Source organism: Neolamprologus multifasciatus, chromosome 18 (assembly GCF_963576455.1).
Source record: "Neolamprologus multifasciatus chromosome 18, fNeoMul1.2, whole genome shotgun sequence".
In the NCBI taxonomy this organism is placed as follows: domain Eukaryota; kingdom Metazoa; phylum Chordata; class Actinopteri; order Cichliformes; family Cichlidae; genus Neolamprologus; species Neolamprologus multifasciatus.
Window position 1 is genome coordinate 7,848,959 of NC_140456.1, and position 6,591 is coordinate 7,855,549.

Here is a 6,591-nt window from a genome sequence, read left to right on the forward strand (position 1 = left end):
GACATGTTGAAGTCAGTGTAACAGTTATATTAACCTTTTCTTTTGCACTTTCGCCGATAAGCAAGCGCTATTAGGGAACAAACAGCATTTCAAGATAAGTTGGTTCTCATGAAGCTTCAGGCTGCTCGCTCACCGTTTCTATCATTCCTGCTGCACGGTTTCATTTTGATTTGTTGGTGAAAAACTCATTCAGCCCAACGAACCATAAAAGCTGAATTTCATCCCTGAGTGAGATAACTTAGAGGTATATTGACTGCATGGACATTAGAAGCAGGGGAAAGAGCATCACAAATAATCCACCTGTGTCTTACATCTCTGCGAGTCTCCTTTTTTCCTCTCCATTCATTCACTATGACCCACTGACCCTCTCACTGGGTGCCGTGAAATGGACAAATCTTTCAGTTTTTCAGTGTAATTGAAGACCCCAGCAGAATTACAGGTTTTCCAGTAGGGAGCACTGTTAGTATGTGCCAGTGTGTAACAGCAGATGCCTGCCGAGGGTTGTCCCAGTGATTTGTTTGTCCTGCAGAATGAGTTTGCTGCCTGTCATTAAAGCAGCCGAGCAGGGAGAAACAGTCTGTCTGTCACGAGTCCCTCTGTGGCTGTGCCGAGTTCAGCTTTCCCCAGGCTCGCTCCGTCTATATCTGTCTGTGTTTGTCTCTCTGCTCGCCTCGTCCATCATGCTGCAGACACAATCGCTCCATCTACATTTCAAACATTTAGCTGATGCTGTCATCCACAGCCGATCATAACATCTGCAACTTTACTAGAAGAAAACATTGTTTGCGTCCTATAACAAAGCTTTAACACGAGTAGTTCAATGATAAACAATGTATCACAGTATCTGCACATTTGAAGCCAGAAATTTGACTTTAATAGACTTGATACAGTTTGAGTGCATGTGTACACAATCATCGTCCTCTTTGACCTCATTCATTTACGCTTCAAAGGAGAAGTAGATACAAGTGGAAAGCTGTTTTTGGAAGGCTGTCTTGCTCAGCCTTGCACATGGATTGATAAGACTGGTCACCTGGGAGCTGCTAAGAGTAGAGCTGCTGGTTCGCCACATGGACATGAGCCAGTTCAGGTGGTTAAGGTGTCTGACTCCTTGTTTTAAGTGACATATTTTGGATATGTTCAACTGAGGGGAGACCTTGTTGTAGACTGAGGACAGACTGGTGGGGTTAAGATTAAGGAGGAAAGGTGGTGGATGAAGAGAAGAGATAAAAGCATTTGTGTTAAGCTGGAAAGAAAAGGTTAGTGGGGTTATTGTGCTGTTGTTGTGAGCTGGAGTTAAACAAAACAAATAAAAGCTTGAAAATAACTGAAGAAAAACTGCATATGTTCTAGATAAATGAAATTATGGGGTGTCACGTACTGTTGTTCTTAGTAAAAAGAAAAAACCCAGAAAACCCAAAGATGAATGGAGAGTAAGCGCTCAGTGCATCATGGGAAGCTACCCAGCAACAAGACCTTATTGCAGCATAACTAAGGGATGGCTCAGGGTCACCTGATCCAGCTTTAACTGTAAGCTTTAATGAAAAACAAAAAAGGTTTTTCTTTGCGTCTCCTGCATCCAAAGTGAGAGCTGGTTCATTTTGAGTGTAAGTCTTCCAACCTCAGTGCTAATTGTCTGTTATCTTCTTACTGTTTCACTTCGAAAGTTCATTTTCTTCGGCGTCTTCTTGTGGTTTTCAGTTCATTTTTATTTATATGGTTCCAATTCACAACAACATTCACCTCAAGATGCTTTATATAGTAAGGTAAAGACCATTCAGTGTTAGAAAGAGCACTTGGTGACAGTGGGAAGGAAAAACTTTCTTTTAACAGGAAGAAACCTCAGGTAGAACAAGGCTTAGGGAGGGGCAGCCATCCACCGCCACTGGTTGGGGATGAGAGGAAAGAGAAGAGAGGGGAAGCCCCCCGGCAGCCTAAGCCTACAGCACCATAACTAAGGGATGGCTCAGGGTCACCTGATCCAGCCCCAAGTATAAGCTTTAATCAAAAAGGAAAGTTTTAAGCCTAATCTTAAAAGCAGAGAGAGTGTCTGTCTCCTGAATCCAAACTGGGAGCTGATTCCATAGTAGAGAGGCCTCATAGCTGAAGGCGATGCCCTCTATTCTGCTTTTAGGAACCACTAGTAAGCCCACAGTCTGAGAGCAGTACTCTGTTACTGTGCAGTCTTCACAGGAAGAAAACTGCAGCACACTGCTGCACTGCTATTTTAGTAGGATGAATGGATGTCACTCACAATGTTGAATATGTGCGAATTAAAAATGATATTTGTGCATAAAAAAGTGTGCAAGGAAGAGCTTGATGAACACAGTGCAGCAATTACTATTAAAACACTTTGGGAGCACAGCAGTGTGCAGACTTATCTGGTTTTAAACTGATGCTCTCTTTTTGCGAACCTCCCTTTGGTGAAATTGTCAGTTTTACTTATGTTCATCTTGTCTCTGCAGGTTGAGATTACCATTGTTGTGCAGAGGGAGTGCGAACTATAACTCAATCTATGTTTTCTGCTGTATAAATATGCCGAGGAGGGATCAGTGCAGTCTATTAAAGTGATGAGATAGTAAAGTATAAACACGCAGCACTCCCTTGAGTTGTCATAGATTACTCACTATGCTTTAGGAATGTGTTTCTTGCATATATAAGCTTTATGTGAATGTGAGTACATATATGTGTGTTCCTACCCTTTATCAGAACCTCCCAGCTCTCCAGAGATTTCATTTACAGTACATATGGATTATTGTCTGACAGCTCATGCTATATTAAGGCTGTTTATTTCCATCCATTGCTCTCAATAATCCCCGAGGTGCAGCAGTGCTCTCATTTCTGCTGCTGCGGTGTCTCCCTTCTCCCATACATTGCAAATGTAACGGTACTTTCTTTGTTGAATGAGATGAGATCTGGGAGCTTTCCTCCCTGCCTGTGTGGGAAGCTAAGCAACCAATCCGTGTGCCTGGCTTTGCATTGTTATTGTTCAGCAGACACTGGAATCAATTTTACAATTGCAGCAGGACAGTAAAAGCAGGAGCATCAGTAGCAGACTGCACTGAGCCCAACACCTTCCAAAATTTAATCAATAGCAAAGTCATATGACACCGTTCTTCACTCCATGACGACTGGAAAAAGGGCAGTGTGGAGTGTGATATAGTGGAAGGCTTATCAAAAAATGCAGCTTTGTGCAATCGCATCATAATGGTGACTGTACCCTCCATTCAGACGGTCAGAGATGACTCATCTCTTCCTTTATCAGAGACACAAAAAAGTATTTTTATCCTAAACATATTGAAAATGTTTGCGTAGATCATGTATTTGTCCACAGTTGTAGGATTGTCCTGCGCTCCAAAAATACCCTCGGAGCACGACTCTGAATACAGAGGCTGAAAGCAACGGGGTGTGGATGCTTTCATGCTTTAAAATGATTGGAAGCATTTTCAAATGTGAATGCTATGAGCTTGTGCTGCCAGAAACTGCTCATTTTTTCAGTAAATGTTATCACAGGAAGGCAGAAATTTGAGCACAGGACTTATAAAAGGGGACTTGTCACTTGTGTTTTAAAGAAGGAAGGCTTAAACAAGGGAAGGACCAGTATTAGGAGTCAGATTCATCCACAGAAACAAAGGCGCTTTTGAAGAGCAGCTTAAACATATTGTAAATTGCATTGTAAATTTAGCACTTAGGGTGAATGCTGACCTATAAACTGATCATATATGATGCAGAAACTAACTAGAAGAATTGATTTGTAACCCCAATGTAAATAAAGCTCAGAGACACACTTCTCACTGAATTCATGGGTGTAAGAAAAGTAGTTATAGTAGCAAAGTTGGCAATAATTCAGTTCCATTCAACTATTTATATTGCCCCAAATCACAACAGCAGTCGCCTTAAGGCAGTTAAGGCCCTACAGTAACATAGAAAAAACCCCAACAGTCAGACAAGCCCATATGAGCATTTGGCAACCGCGGGAAGGAAAAACTCCCTTTTAACAGGAAGAGACCTCCAGCAGAACAAGGCTCAGGAAGCAGTGCGATGTCTGCCGCAATGTTACAAGATAACATGATAGACAATAAATACTTACACACGGATCATCTCTTCAACAGAAAATTGATGAGACTTTGTTCATTTTACTTGGAGAATTTTGCACTGACATCGGTCACAGACTGTATCTGAAAGACAATGCACACACAGGTACAGAATCTAAAGCCACACAATGGTCATAATGTCAAGATTGCTGTAGCTGTCTATAGCTTGCATGGAAAATATTGCAGGAAAATGCTAACCCCTGGCTAAACAGCAGGAGACATTTTTAAAAATGCAATATAGGAACAGTTGCCTTCAAAGGTAACGTTGTGCCTCACTGCTGCAGCCAATATATTTCAGAGGGAACAACTTTTACTTTAAAGAAAAATGGCTTACATTTCCAGTTTGCATTTGCACTTCTCACAGTTTCACTACTGCAAATGGACACAGTGAAGACACTGCAAAGTTGGTGTCTTCACTGCAAACTACAGCAACTGAGGCAATCACAATTTTGGTGCAACATCAAATGTCTCTTTGTGGCCAGTATAACCTTAAGACTCCCACAGCCTTCAGCAACCACTTGCCAACTGTGGGGAAATGCAGATTTTTCTCCTGTGATTTGGTAGTTGCGAGGTTGTTGCTGACCGATCTCTCAGGCTGTGTGACTGCGGTTATTTGCATCAATCTAGCTTTCAGTGCAGTGAAAATGTCAACATTATCATCAACCGGGAGGAAGAGTGTTTCGACCCTGGCCATGCTGACTGTAACAATGATCTGTTTGCTTCAGCATTAAGCAACTGGCCTTATATTTTTATATTTATCTCACTTTGGTTGGACAAGAAAAACAAAAAGGAACTCAATCTCCTGAGCACTTCCCACCCGACTCCTGGTGGTAAAACACAAAAACACACAACATAAAAAGCTAATTTAAGTATTTTGTTCCTTAAAGGAAACTGACAAATGACTCACAGTTCAACCACTTTGTCACCATAAAACTCATCCCGTTGACTAATCAGTACAAAAAGGGTAAATGGACTGCATTTATATAGAGATTTTCACTGCAAGCCACATTTACCCATTCATATACACACACACACACACACACACACACACACACACACACACACACTCACACACATACACACACACACATTCATACACTGCTCTTTTTGCATTCTAGATAAACAGGGCCTCCTGCTCAACCTCCTGGGCCATGGCAGCAAGCGCAGTAGAAGATATATACAAAATCACAAAGCATCTCATCTTACCACTCAAAGTTTCTGCTTAAAAATAAAAAGCACGAACAAATGAGTAAAATCACCTTTAGCAGTTTTTTTGACTGAATTGTTTAAACGCTCAAATCCGATGTTGTTTTTAATTGACAAGCAGCTTCACTTGTAACACTGCTCTGATTCGGAGTCTAAAGAGTCCTCTGGAATACTCCTAACCTTTTTCTTAATTAATATTTGATCAAAAAAGAAGAACTGAGGGTTGGGAATTAAACATTTTTGGACAGCATCCGCATGAGGCTGGGGATTGGTTTCTCCCCACAACCAGTTTTCTGAAAATCAAGGATGAGACCACTGGAAAAAAAAGAACTCAAAATGATAAGATTTGGATTATTTAAGCAGACATCAAGCTAAAGGATCTTATGATCTAGTATTCAAATATGATTCTCATTGGTTTTCAGTTTGAATAAAACAGACAGCAACCACTAAATACAGCTTATTTGATATTTAGTAATTGCCTATAAAGAAATTAGTCCAGTACAATGTGCAGAGTTGATAACGTGGCTCGAGACCCCGGCCATATAAAAGGGTGCATTACAGTTTAAATATTACTCAAAGACTGACCATCAAATTACTTTAAAACAATGAGAAGAAACATTTAGAAAGGTATCAAAAAGGAAAAGAATTTCATGTAAATTCATGTAATAATGTAAAATAATTACATGAAATAATTACATGAAAATAATGTAATTTCATGTTTTCATTTTGCATTATAATAAAATACAACTTTAGGGAACTGGGGTGTTTGGTGAGATGTCCACACCTAAGACTGTGGCACTGTTTTAGCGCACGCTCTGAGCGCCTTTTATAGAGGCGCTCACACTTGCTGTTGATCGATTAACCGAATTCATTTCGTTAACAGCACCTAGGTACTAATTAAACGTAATCCCTTAATTTCTACAGAAGCAGTAAGAATGGACTTTCTTTTCAGAAGAATCTTTTCTATCCTTTGTAAACCTATCCTTTTCACATGCCTGTATGTGATCAAAAATATGGAAAAACCTCAACAGGTCTATCAGATGGAGGATTGAGGTTTTTCTCCACAGCGACATGCATGCTGGACCTCCTGACTCCAAACGTGAACAGATGTTTACTTGTGTTGGGAATAAAACAGGGTAAATTATTCAGTTTGGTGTTGTTCTTTTTTATCAACTTGTATTAAGTTGTTTCTGTTTAAGTTTTAAAAAGTCTAAAATTAGATTTAAAACCGTGCAACATCCCTAAAACTCCAGGGATGGAGGAGACTTGACTGATTGCGAGTTAAATATTCTAG